Genomic DNA, 14,269 nt, shown 5'->3' on the forward strand with positions numbered 1-14,269 from the left:
GAGTGTAAGAAATGCATTTTTAGAGACATGTTTGCACCTGAAATTATATGTATATGTAATTTAGAGGTTACAATAATGATGAATATACAGATATCATATCATATCCCTACATACCGATTTTCGAATAGTTGGTTAGTAAATCAGAAATGATTTCCTTATAATTTGGACCCCGATTATTTCCTAAAAAGTTTGAAAAAATCAGCCTAAATGAGTTCCAAGCAGCCTTTTCATCGGGTGATAGTAACGTCTCGAATGTTGAGCTATGTAGTAGTTTTCGGATTTGTGGACCATCAAAACACCTTCAGAAATTTTTGAAGTGGAATAATTTTGGAAATATTGTTTGAATATAATCGAATGCTTTTTCATTTTTGTTTAGCGCCTTAACCTAAGCCTAATGAGTCTGTAAATTTTTTAGCCACTTCCTGCGAAAGAGTTTGAAAAAGGGGTTTTCAAAAAAACTTCATATGCTATGGGAAACGGCCTGTGCAGGCTGGGATGTTCAGTAGGTAGGTATAACAGTTTCTATGACGGAGTGATAATTTGTTTTTTTTGTTTTTATGATTTAAGCATTCTAAGAACTTCGCAAGAAATGCCGCAAGGAAAAAGTTGTATATATTTGATAACAAATATATATGGCCATACTTCTTTCTTGCGAAAACCGCGTTGGCAACTTAAATTTTCCATACAGTACGGTAAGTTTTTAAAACCTTCGATTTTTTATGAATTTTTGAAAAATAAAAAAATGTTCGATTTTGCAAAACAAAAATTTTTTTTTACATTTTTATGTGAATAACTCCACAACCGTCGATCATATACAAGAAATTTCTTATCAAGACTTGAAGAAAATTTTGCGGTGAATCCACTGTTGGGAAAAACTTTACAACAACTAAGGCATGACGTAGCTGAATGCGTTTGTAACCATTTCAACTATCGTAGGAGTGCGGGTTCGACTCCCACTCCCGGGAGAAAAGGCTTTGAAGAGATTTACAAGGTATAATCGAAACAGCTGTCGCCTTGTCCGTCCTGATGCCACGTTGTTTAAATTTTTCCCAAATTATTAAATAAATTAAAAAAAAAAAAATTTCAGTTTTTTACTACCTTTATATTAAATACCTTTCATGTTTGTCCCCTCATTTCCATACGAATTTTTGACCCACGGAAAAGTCTTTTTCGGTAACTTCCCGTTGAGCTAGACACTTGATACTTAGAGCATAGTTCAGATCTGGGAGACATTACAATGCAAGTGAAAAAAATCCGCTAGGTGGCGCACGGATCGAGATATACAGAAAATGAATTTTAAAATGGAAATTTTGCGATCGATTTTTAACTAACTTCTCGGTGATCCAGAGACTTGAACTTAGCACATAGTTTGTGGGTCGATGGCACTACAATTCGTGGAAAACAAAATGCCGCCAGGTGGCAGAATAATCGAGATAAACGAAAATCCCCGAAAAAACGCAGGGAATCTTGCGATCGATTTTTAAGTAACTTCCCGGTGAGCTAGAGATTTGAAACTTGGGCCGTGAGTCAGAACCCGGTGGCAATGCAATATTTTATCAAACAAATTCCGCTAGGTGGTGCATGTATTGAGATTTTAGGAAAATAAATTTTAAAGTGGGAATCTTTCAATCTATTTTTAACTAACTTCCCGGTTACCTAGAGACTTGAAACTTGGCACACAGTTCGAGGCTTGGTGACAATACAATCTACATAAAACAAAATTCCAAAAGGGGGCGCGCTAAATGAGATAACTACAAATCCCTCAAAAACGATTTTTGAGTAACTTGCCGATGAGCTAGAGACTTAAAACTTGGGTCGTGGGTCAGAAACCGGTGACACTGTTACATTTTATTAAAAAAAATTCGCTAGGTGGCACGCGGATCGAGAGAGTAAGAAAACAAATTTTAATTTGGGAATTTTTCAATCCATTTTTAACTTCCCGATGAGCTAGAGACTTGAAACTTGGGCCGTGAGTCAGAACCCGGTGGCAATGCAATATTTGATCAAAAAATTTCGCTAGGTGGCGCATGGATCGAGATATTAAGAAAATTATTTTTGATTTGGGAATCTTTCAAACCATTTTTAACTAACTTCCCGGTGACCTTAAGACTTGAAACTTGGCACGCAGTTCGAGGCTTGGTGACAATACAATTTACAGGAAACAAAATTCCGCTAGGTGGCGCGCTAAGTGAGAAAACTACAAATCTTTGAAAAACGAGGGGAATCTTGCAATCGATTTTTGAGTAACTTCCCGGTGAGCTGAAGATATGAAACTTAGCCGTAAGTCAGAACCCGGTAACAGTGCAATATTTTATCCTAAAATTCCGCTAGGTGGTGCATGTATCGAGATATTAGGAAAATAAATTTTAATTTGGGAATCTTTCAATCCATTTTTAACTAACTTCCCGGTTACCTAGAGACTTGTAACTTAGCACATAGTTCAATACCCGGTGACAATATAACTTATAGAAAACAAAGTTCCGTTAGGTGGCGCGCTAAGTGAGATAACTGCAAATCCTTTAAAAACGGGGGGAATGTTGCGATCGATTTTCGAGTAACTTCCCGATGAGCTAGAGACATGAAATTTGGTCCGTAAGTTAGAACCCGGTGACAGTGCAATATTTTATCCAAAAAAATCGCTAGGTGTCGCATGGATCGAGATATTGAGAAAACTAATTTTAAATTGGGAATCTTGCAATCGATTTTTAACTAACTTGCTGGATATCTAGAGACTTGAAACCTGAAATATAGTTTAAAACTCGGTGATAGTGCAATGTCTAATCAAAAAATTTGAGCTACGTAACGTACAAGTCGAACTATTTAGAAGATTACCATATTTTCATGGCTAGCCTCCTGAGTGTTGCAGGCGTTGTAGAATTCCACCTCGTCGAAGGGCGATCAATTCAGTTAATTTTAGGCTTTCGTTCGTCTATCAGCCGCTTAACCCACTATTCTTTATCATGAAGCTTCTTACACTTTGATTTTCTATGGTGAATTTTTGGGGGAAATGACCTAACAAGAGGTGAATCACGGGTTCTGGTGAATGAACTATTAGTGGTGGTCATGCACCACAGCCAAGAGCTAATTCTCTAAATAAATTATGTTGTTACTAGGCTTTAAAATTTTCTAAAATCTGCCGGAAAAAAATTGTTATGCTTATTGAGTTAAGTCAGAACTCCATGGATAGCCTCGTGGGCGTTGCAGGCGTTCTAGAATTCCACCACGTTTGTTAGCTATTCAATATACACAGCTAAAAATCGTGGTAAAAGTCGCATACGCCTGAAAATTTGAAAGAACGCGCTTGGAGTTGGGCCTTAAAGTTTTTTCAGGCGTTCGCAACTTTCACCACACGGAGGGAAATCTGTGGCTCGATCACCCACAACTATTGATACTACATTAAATAAAAGTTGTTAATCCTGTCCCATCAATAAATATGGATATGCTATCACTGTACGAATGATGAATCAGTATTGAACTGGTATCCAAACAAAGTATGAGTAGGAAATCAATTAACTATTGATAAATTCGGATTTCTTAAAAAAAAATTTAATTTGAGATTTGGCTTCAGCATTTTTCGAACCATGTTCGTCTGGGCTATGAGCCCAGTACTCTACCATTAGGCTACGGCATGTCATGAAATTTTCAGAGAAATATTGAAATAAATGAAATACAAAAAAATTTTTTATCCAAAAAGCATTTCAACAAGTTGTAATATTGCTCTCACGCCAATATGAAATGGTACAGTGCCGTCCATAAATATTATTCTTATACAATAAAAAAAGTTGAGTCCCATCAAAAAAAAAATTGCGATACAACTTTTTATTAGATGCAAATGAGATTTGATAGTGGATCCGTTCCAAATAGATATCGCACGAAATATGTCGCTATCAATAGCAAAAATGATATAGCAGCCCAAGAATTTCCCTCAGTGCACGATTTTTAGATGTATAAATTGAATAGCTGAAAGCTGTGAAACTAACCATAGCGATACACAATGCAAATACAAAACACAAACCTTGTAAAATAATTTTGGGATTTAAAATTATAAAGGTAGAGCGCATGTTTAAATTTTAAATAATCAATTAGTTAATCCCAAATACATGGTTAGCCTTAAATTGAAAGATTGAGCTCCACCTTTATAGTTTTAAATTCCAAAATTCTTTTACAAGAGCTATTGTTAAAGTTTTTTAGTCAAAAATCAACAAGAATATGTCTGTATTAAAGGAAAAATTGCCTTCTATTTTTTGGTCGGCGGCCACCGTGGTGTGATGGTAACGTGCTTCGCCTGCCACACCGTATGCCCTGGGTTCGCACCCCGGGCAAAGCAACGCTAAATTTTAGAAATAAAGTTTTTCTAAGCGGGGTCGCCCCTCGGCAGTGTTTGGCAAGCGCTCCGAGTGTATTTCTGCCATGAAAAGCTCTAAGTGAAAACTCATCTGCCTTGCAGATGCCGTTCGGAGTCGGCATAAAACATGTAGATCCCGTCCGGCCAATTCGTAGGTAAAATCAAGAGGAGCACGACGCTCGGCCTTAGATCTCTTCGGAGGTTACCGCGCCTTACATTTATTTATTTTTTTATTTTTTGGTCAATTTATATAAAGGTAGTCCTTAAAATTTTTATATCATCTTTTTAACAGCCGAAATAAGGTTTCGAATTACTTACTGAAAATAAGCAAAAGTAAAACTGCTTTTACTAATTTTCAACGGCAATATCTGAAAGGGACATGCAAACAATTGTACGATATATTGATCGGTAGTAGGTATATCTTCTTTTTATCTTGTTTTAACCTCCGACACACATATACAGGGATGCACTGAAAAAAAAATACAAATACAGTGTGAGGCGTCTTATGATCTTGTCTCACATGAAGTTTGTGCTGGAAAAGTAGGTGCTCGGGATTGTTTCTTTTCGAGCTTGTGAGATTGTATCTCTTAAAGTAAAATTAAAATCTGGAGGCGCTTTTTAGCGCTAGCAACAAACGATAATTTGGTCTGGCTATCAGACCAGCTTTTGTGCTAATAGGCGATAAAGGAGCGGAGGTGCGCTTATACGGGGCGTAAAGAGCTCTTGATTGTGAATAGAAAGGATCCATATGTATTTTAAAGAAATCGCGCCAACGACAAGTATTAGGAGTTAGCCTAAAAAATCGCGATTTGCATGTGACATATATGTGCCCGTTTTAGGTATATGTATTTTTTCGGTAGATGCGGCAGTGCTAGTCTCTAGGACCGGGGTTAGGGTCGAAGCCACTCTGGAGTAAATGAATGAAGGACAGTTTCTCCACAAGGAGCTACTCATTGGATGACAAATCTTGAACGATCCGCGAGATATTGAGCCACGTTACATTGGAATGCCATGCTTTGGTGCTGGAAAAAACTCCGAATCACTCCAGTACATGAAACAAGCTACCGGTGGAAGCGCAAAATGGCCAAAAAGTCATCTTAATTGAACATGAAGAAAGGAAACCTTTCCTAAACATTAAACAAAATTATTTGTGGTAAATATGGCAGTGCCCGATATACAATGGATTCTAAGTCGCCACCGCCAAAAAAGTTATCGGTGTAAACCTTTACTACGTATCACGCTCAGAATCTTCGAGAGACAGGGTCACATTTTGTACGTACGTATTTATCTTTTTTTCAGTAACAGCATGCATATATGTATATGTGTGTCGGAGGTTAAAACAACATAAAAACAGATAGACATACTTGTACATAAAGGCTATTGCTTCAGTACGATCTACATATATATAATGTACAATTGTTTGTATGTCCCTTTGAAAATCAAATATTGCCGCTGAAAATTAGTAAAGCAAATTTTACTTTTGCTTATTTTCAGTAAGTAATTCGAAACCTTATTTCGGCTGTTAAAAAACTAAAAAATTTTACTTAAAAATAATTGATTATGAAATACTTCCATCCACAGTAAAATACAAAATTTGTTTTCTGTTGCCGACGACAGGTGAGTTACATCAGAAGTAAAACAAAAAAAATGTGTTTGCTTTTCTTATTTTCTGTTGCTGAAATATTAGAACCAAATTTAAGCAGTAAACCAAAATTCCAATCCGACAAAAAACTCATTGCTGGTAAAGCCAAAAATTTTAAAATTTTACTGTTTTTCAGTAAGCAATTTCAAAATAACTTGCCTGTTTACAATATGAAAATTCAATACTAACCTTAAAAGGAGTGGCTCCAAAACGTAAAAAAAAAATTGTATCAAAGATGCTACCGAAAATTTATTTTAATTTAAACAAGTAAGGAAGGTTAAGTTCGGGTGTAACCGAACATTACATACTCAGTTGAGAGCTATGGTGACAACATAAGGGAAAATAACCATGAAGGAAAATGAATCGAGGGAAACCCTGGAATGTGTTTGTATGACATGTGTATCAAATGAAAGGCATTAAAGAGTATTTTATGAGGGAGTGGGCCATAGTTCTATAGGTGGACGTCATTTAGGGATATAGCCATAAAGGTGGATCAGGGTTGACTCTAGAATGCGTTTGTACGATATGGGTATCAAATGAAAGGTATTAATGAGTATTTTAAAAGGGCGTGGACCTAAGTTCTATAGATGGACGCCTTTTCGAGATATCGCCGTAAAGATGGACCAGGGGTGACTCTAGAATGCGTTTGTACGATATGGGTATCAAATGAAAGGTGTTAATGAGCATTTTAAAAGGAAGTAATCCTTAGTTCCATAGGTGGACGCCGTTTCGAGATATCGCCATAAAGGTGGACCAGTGGTGACCCTAGAATTTGTTGGCACAATATGGGCATCAAACGAAAGGAGTTAATGAGTATTTTAAGAGGGAGTGGGCCTTAGTTCTATAGGTGGACGCATTTTCGAGGTATCGCAATAAAGGTGGACCAGGGGTTACCCTAGAATTTGTTTGTACGATATGGGTATCAAATGATAGGTGTTAATGAGTATTTTTAAAAGGGAGTGGGCCTTCGTTTTATAGGTGTTCGCTTTTCGAGATATCGCCATAAAGGTGGACCAGGGGTGACCCTAGAATGAGTTTGTACGATATGGGTATCAAATTAAAGGTATTAATGAGAGTTTTAAAAGGGAGTGGTGGTAGTTGTATATGTGAAGGCGTTTTCCAGATATCGACCAAAATGTGGACCAGGGTGACCCAGAACATCATCTGTTGGATACCGCTAATTTATTTATATATGTAATACCTGCCAAGATTTTAAGGGTTTTTCATTTCGCCCTGCAGAACTTTTTCATTTTCTTCTACTTAATATGGTAGGTGTCTATAGTGTTAAACTATATATTTAAATAAATTTATTCTATGTATTATTTATTATTTTCACTTTTTACAAATTTTAAAAATATCTAACTAGAACATTTTCATTTTGAAATAAGATTAAAAGTATTATAACATAAAAAATAATTTACAAAATTAAAGTATATTTTACAAAGTAGATAACCCTACATATACTCCCCCTCCAGTGAAACGAAATATTTATTTTTTTAATGTTAATTTACAGTTTATATTGATTATTGTAAGAGTTTTGTGTTGTAGTTTGAAAAATGTTTGAATTTTGTGTTGTAGATATATGGTATTTTTTTGTTTTAAATTGTCAGAAATTTGAGAAATGTATTTTTGTGTTAATTGTGTTATAAGTTTATGTTGGTATTGATATAAGTACTCAATCTGTTGATGATTCGATGTACTTGATAGTTTATTTTTAGTTGTTGTTATTGTTTACTTATTGTATTAATATTTTATGTATATTAATGTTTGGGTGTATTATTGCTATGTTGTTGAGGTTAAAAATAATTTAAAAGCTGTTTGTTAAATATTGTGAATTATAATATGTTTGAAGAACCTAGAATGAGGTTGAATGATAGTAGATGAAACTCTGTGTGCACAATTACTCAAAAATTAAAAACTTGTATTATGCAGAATATATGTTCAATATATAATTGTACTCTGCATAATGTATGTCCAAGTTGTTGATAAGGAATGAAAAGTTGATTCCTTAATTCGTTTGAGGGTGATATGAAATTGTCCATGATTCGTGTCATGTTAATGAGTTTAATATTGAGTTTTTATATGATTTTAATTTCAATATGAAATAATTGATACATACAAAATATGTCGATAAAATTATTTTAAGAAATCTTTAGAGATTTTTTAAAATTGTAAAAATTTTTTTATTTTATTTTAAAAATCAAAGTTATTGCTTTGTTTTGTAGTGTCTTGTGTAATTTTCGATTGAAAATGAGGTTATTATTTAGATATGAATCTATTTGTATTGTGGAGTTTGTATGTCGTTGTTGTAAAATGATAATGATTGTATATAAATATTTTTGAAAATAAACTGGAGAAGGAGTGTACATAATTAAAATGTACTTAACGAAACTATAATTTAGAAAAATTAATTACATTTTTGTATATATTTAACAATTTTATCAATAATTTGTATTAAAATATATATTGAATATTTTGTTTATAAATTGGTTCAACGAAAGATTTAACAACGAAATTTATTAAAAAAGAATATTTTGAACAAAATAGCTCACCAAATGTTGAGGGCAGGTAGATGTTGGAGTTAAAATCATAAATTGATATTGAGATTGAATGTAAAATCCAAATATAACGTGATAATATCGTTGTCCATACATTAGGAGATAAGATTGTAACAGCTTATATGATTAATGCGAAGTAAAGGATAAGATCTTCTTTAGCAATTTCAGTAGTTGTGAGCAATAAAGTACAACAAGCACACGTGAAACAAATAAGTATTCCAAAAAAGTTGATTAATTGATTTGAACGCAAGCGAGTCATATACATATATCTTATAATTTTCTTCGACATCAAATTCTTTATATTGTTCTCTTAGTCCAGAAATGTCCCAGTTTATTCTATACAGACGTGTTACATCATCGAATATTGCATAGGCGGTAGATCCTGCTGTTCCTTAATTGACTGGCAAAGACACGTTTGCGGCACAACCAAGAGCTCCGTATCGACTCGACTTGATGGCCACACATTCCAATTCAGGCGCACATCATCGCTATCTTTATTTTGTTGAATGAATTCCTCGTTTGTTGTCGTCACGGATGGATGGGTATTAAGGAAAATTTGTTAATAAATAACACGAAAAATAGTTTTTATAAAATTCCTTTGGTTCGATGGAAGGATCGCCATAAATATATAGTGTTAAACTATATATTTAAATAAATTTATTCTATGTATTATTTATTATTTTCACTTTTTACAAATTTTAAAAATATCTAACTAGAACATTTTCATTTTGAAATAAGATTAAAAGTATTATAACATAAAAAATAATTTACAAAATTAAAGTATATTTTACAAAGTAGATAACCCTACAGTGTCACAACCATTTTATAAAGTTTTTTCTAAAGTTATATTTCGCGTCAATAAAACAATCCAATTACCTTACCATATTTCATCCCTTTTTTCGTATTTGGTATAGAATTATGGCATTTTTTTCATTTTTCGTAATTTTCGATATCGAAAAAGTGGGCGTGGTCATAGTCGGATTTCGTTCATTTTTCATACCAAGATAAAGTGAGTTCAGATAAGTACGTGAACTGAGTTTAGTAAAGATATATCGATTTTTGCTCAAGTTATCGTGTTAAAGGCCATGCGGAAGGACAGACGGAAGACTGTGTATAAAAACTGGGCGTGACATCAACCGATTTCGCCCATTTTCACAGAAAACAGTTAACGCCCTACCAAATTTCAAAAGGATTGGTTAATTTTTGTTCGACTTATGGCGATAAAAGTATCCTAGACAAATTAAATGAAAAAGGGCGGAGCCACGCCCATTTTTAAATTTTCTTTTATTTTTGTATTTTGTTGCACCATATCATTACTGGAGTTGAATCTTGACATAATTTACTTATATACTGTAAAGATATTAAATTTTTTGTTAAAATTTTACTTTAAAAAAATTTTTTTTTAAAAGTGGGCGTGGTCCTTCTCAGATTTTGCTAATTTTTATTAAGCGTACATATAGTAATAAGAGTAACGTTCCTGCCAAATTTCATCATGATATCTTCAACGACTGCCAAATTACAGCTTGCAAAAGTTTTAAATTACCTTCTTTTAAAAGTGGGCGGTGCCACGCCTATTGTACAAAATTTTACTAATTTTCTATTTTGCGTCATAAGTTCAACTCATCTACCAAGTTTCGTCGCTTTATCTGTCTTTTGTAATGAATTATCGCACTTTTTCGAAATTTTCGATATCGAAAAAGTGGGCGTGGTTATAGTCCGATATCGTTCGTTTTAAATAGCGATCTGAGATGAGTGCTACATACCAAATTTCATCAAGATACCTCAAAATTTACTCAAGTTATCGTGTTAACGGACGGACGGACGGACGGACGGACGGACATGGCTCAATCAAATTTTTTTTCGATCCTGATTATTTTGATATATGGAAGCCTATATCTATCTCGATTCCTTTATATATGTACAACCAACCGTTATCCAATCAAACTTAATATACTCTGTGAGCTCTGCTCAACTGAGTATAAAAATACCAGCACAACAATTTTATTCGTAGCCCTCGCATTGGCTCATCTAGAAGATGCATAGCGTGGACAAATACTTAATGACAAGATATGTTTATTTCCAAATTTTAATATGTTTGTGTTGGCGTTGCACAGCATTAAATGAAGCGCAAAAGCAGAAATTTTTCGTTGACAAACAAGAAACATTAGGGATATTCAGAATTTTAACTGACGCAACCAAACAATAACAAACTCAAACAATTCACAAAACACTTTTATTATATGTAATAAGTATAATATATGGAGGGTGGAGCCGTGTTTAAAAGTCCACGAAAGTGGGGAAAGCTTCTGACCGCCATTCACTTGGGTATGGCCAGAGCGATTCTTTTGCATGCGGTTCAAGCAGCTCACTACTGCCGGTCGCTTGCGGCCAAGTATCCTAAACATCCGTTTAGCGGTGAGCTAATGTGAGAAAGCGACAAACTGGCTAGGCCACTCTGACTTAATCGGTTTAAGGGCTAGCCGGGGGAGATCTCATCGGCAGCGTCTGTACACCTCTAGGTGCGGCTGCAAGCGGGCGTCTGTCTTGGAGCAAGCGGCTCGCTATATAAACGTGCAAGTAATATTTTCACCCACGCTTAGCGGGTTGTGCGCTGGGCTTGGGACCCGCCACGCAAAACCATACTCCAATGAAATATAACAACAAGCCTCGGATAAATACATTCTCTATTGATGACGACCATGGCAAACGTTTGAAGGACAATGAATTGAGGGCATGCACCTGGAACGTCCGCTCTCTGAATGGGATTGGTGCAGATGCCCGGCTGGTTGATGTCCTCGTCAAAGCAAAATCTGACATCACCGCCATCCAAGAAATGCGTTGGACGAAGCAAGGAAGAAATAAGATCAAAAATTGTGACATCTATTGGAGTGGCCATACGAATAAGTGTAGTTTCGGCGTCGGGTTCGTGGTGGGAGAGAGACTTTGTCGCCGCTATCCGAATAAAAGCAGAATTGTTTAATATATCATTCATCTGCGCCCATGCCCCGACAGAGGGGAAAGACGATGAGGTGAAAGACACTTTTTATGAACAATCAGAACGCACATACGAGCGCTGCCCCCGTCATGATGTAAAAGTCGTGCTTGGCGACTTTAACGCCAGGGTGGGCAAAGAAGGTGTTTTTGGCCCTACAGTCGGAAAGTTCAGTCTACATAATGAAACTTCTCCTAACGGACTGAAGCTGATTGACTTTGCCGGTGCTCGAAACATGGTCATATCCAGCACGAGGTTCATGCATAAAAAGATACATCAAGCTACATGGCTGTCTCCTGATCGAAATACTCGCAATCAGATCGATCACGTTGTGATAGACGGACGGCATGCATCCAGTGTTTTAGATGTGCGCACGATCCGAGGACCTAACATCGACTCGGACAATTATCTCGTTGCAGCCAAAAGACGCGCCCGCCTCAACGCGGCTAAAACCAAGGAACAAAAACACAAACGCCCATATTTTGCTAAGAAGCTGCTGCATGCGCCTTACCAACTCCTCGCCGCCGTACTTGAGTAGCTCCGCAGGCAATCCATCAGCGGCCACGACCTTGTTGTTTTTCAATCTGGTTATTGCTATTGTAACTTCGTCATAATCGGGCGGTTGGACATATATTCCATCATCATCGATTGCGGAATCGGGTTCTTCATCTCTGCGCGGTGAATTGCTGCCTCCATTTAGGAGAGCAGAGAAGTATTCCCTCCATAACCTAAGCACTCTCTGGATATCAGTTACAAGGTCGCCGTTTTCGTTCCTACAAGTGTTTGCCCCGGTCTTAAAACCTTCCGTCTGTCGCCGTATTTTTTGGTAAAATTTTCGGGCGTTATTCCTGGTGGCTAGCAGCTCAAGCTCCTCGCACTCACGCCTTTCTGCTTCTGCTTTTTTCTTCCTCAAAAGGCGTCTCGCTTCCCTTTTCAACTCACGATAGCGTTTTCACACTCCTCTTGTCGCGCTCGCTTTTAACGTAGCCCTGTAGGCAGCGTCTTTTCTTTCGGTTGCAACGCGGCATTCTTCATCGTACCAGTCATTTTTTCTTGGTCGCCGGTAACCAATTTTTTCCTCGGCGGCAGTACGAAGTGCTTTGGAGGTATGCTCCCACCGCTCCTGTATTCCTTCAGGATGAGTTGTGCTCTCAGAGAGCAGGTGTGAGAGTCGAGTTGCGAAATCATTGGCAGTCTGTTGTGATTGAAGTTTTTCGACGTCTAGCTTTCCTTATGTTTTTTGACCCTTGGTTTTAGCCGCGTTGACGTGGGTGCGTATTTTGGCTGCAACGAGATAATGGTCCGAGTCGATGTTAGGTCCTCGGATCGTGCGCACATGTAAAACACTGGAGGCATGCCGTCCGTCTATTACAACGTGATCGATCTGATTGCGAGTATTTCGATCAGGAACCAGCAATGTAGCTTGATGTATCTTTTTATGCATGAACCTCGTGCTGGATATGACCATGCATGGCCGCAGATGAATGATATATTAAAAAATTTTTCTTTTATTCGGATAGCGGCGAGACGATCGTCCACAGCGTGGATGCCAGCACTTGGCGACAAAGTCTTTCTCCCACCACCAATCCGACGCCGAAACTGCGCTTATTCGTATGGCCACTCCAATAGATGTCACAATTTTTGATCTTCTTTCTTCCTTGTTTCGCCCAACGCATTTCTTTAATGGCGGTGATGTCAGATTTTGCTTTGACGAGGACATCAACCAATCCCATTCAGGGAGCGAACGTTCCAGGTGCATGCCCTCAATTCATTGTCCTTCCAACGTTTGCCGTGATCGTCATCAATAGAGAGTGTATTTATCCGAGGCTTGTTGTTATATTTCATTGGAGTATGGTTTTACGTGGCGAGCCCCAAGCCCAGTGCACAACCCGCTCAGCGGGGTTGAAAATATTACTTTCACGTTTATATAGCGAGCCGCTTGCTCCAAGACAGACTCCAGCTTGCAGCCGCACCTAGAGGTTTACAGACGCTGCCGATGAGATCTCCCCCGGCTAGCCCTTAAACCGATTATGCCAGAGTGGCCTAGCCAGGCTGTCGCCTTCTCACATTAGCTCACCAGAGGATACTTGGCCGCAAGCGACCGGCAGTAGTGAGCTGCTTGAGCCGCATGCAAAAGAATCGCTCTGGCCATTCCCAGGTGAATGACGGTCAGAAGCTTTCCCCACTTTCGTGGACTTCTACACACAGCTCCACCCTCCAATATTTTACGACTCAGGACAATAAGGTTGCATATGAACGATTTCCAATGCTAGATCGTGTGTTGCTTCAGGTAGGAAGAAGTTCAAACTTTAGGTTAGGTTAGGTTGAGCGATAGACACTCTGGCAAGGGAAACTCACTTGGACAATATGCAGGTGTGTTGTATTACCACATAATGATGACGTTTGCTATGGCTATTAAGAAACCTTTGCATGGCAACGATGAACTCAAATAAGATAGTCTTTCGAAGATCCCAGTGAGCAAACGCCGAAATACTTTCGCTTAGGGCTCAGTTGCCCTTAATAATAAAATAACGGTCTTCCGTCATCCCTTGTTAAATTTTACTCATTCCAATATACATGAATATTGAAATAGTTTGATGCAACCTCAAGTGAGTTCAAGCATTCCAATCGCACCATAGTTGCACTTAGACTTTCCTAAGCCGCACCAGTGTAGACGTTGAATACCCTAACCATGGTAGTACTGTAGAGCCTTCCGCTGCATTGCTCAGGTT

This window comes from Eurosta solidaginis, chromosome 2 (genome assembly GCF_040869045.1).
Source record: "Eurosta solidaginis isolate ZX-2024a chromosome 2, ASM4086904v1, whole genome shotgun sequence".
Classification (NCBI taxonomy): domain Eukaryota; kingdom Metazoa; phylum Arthropoda; class Insecta; order Diptera; family Tephritidae; genus Eurosta; species Eurosta solidaginis.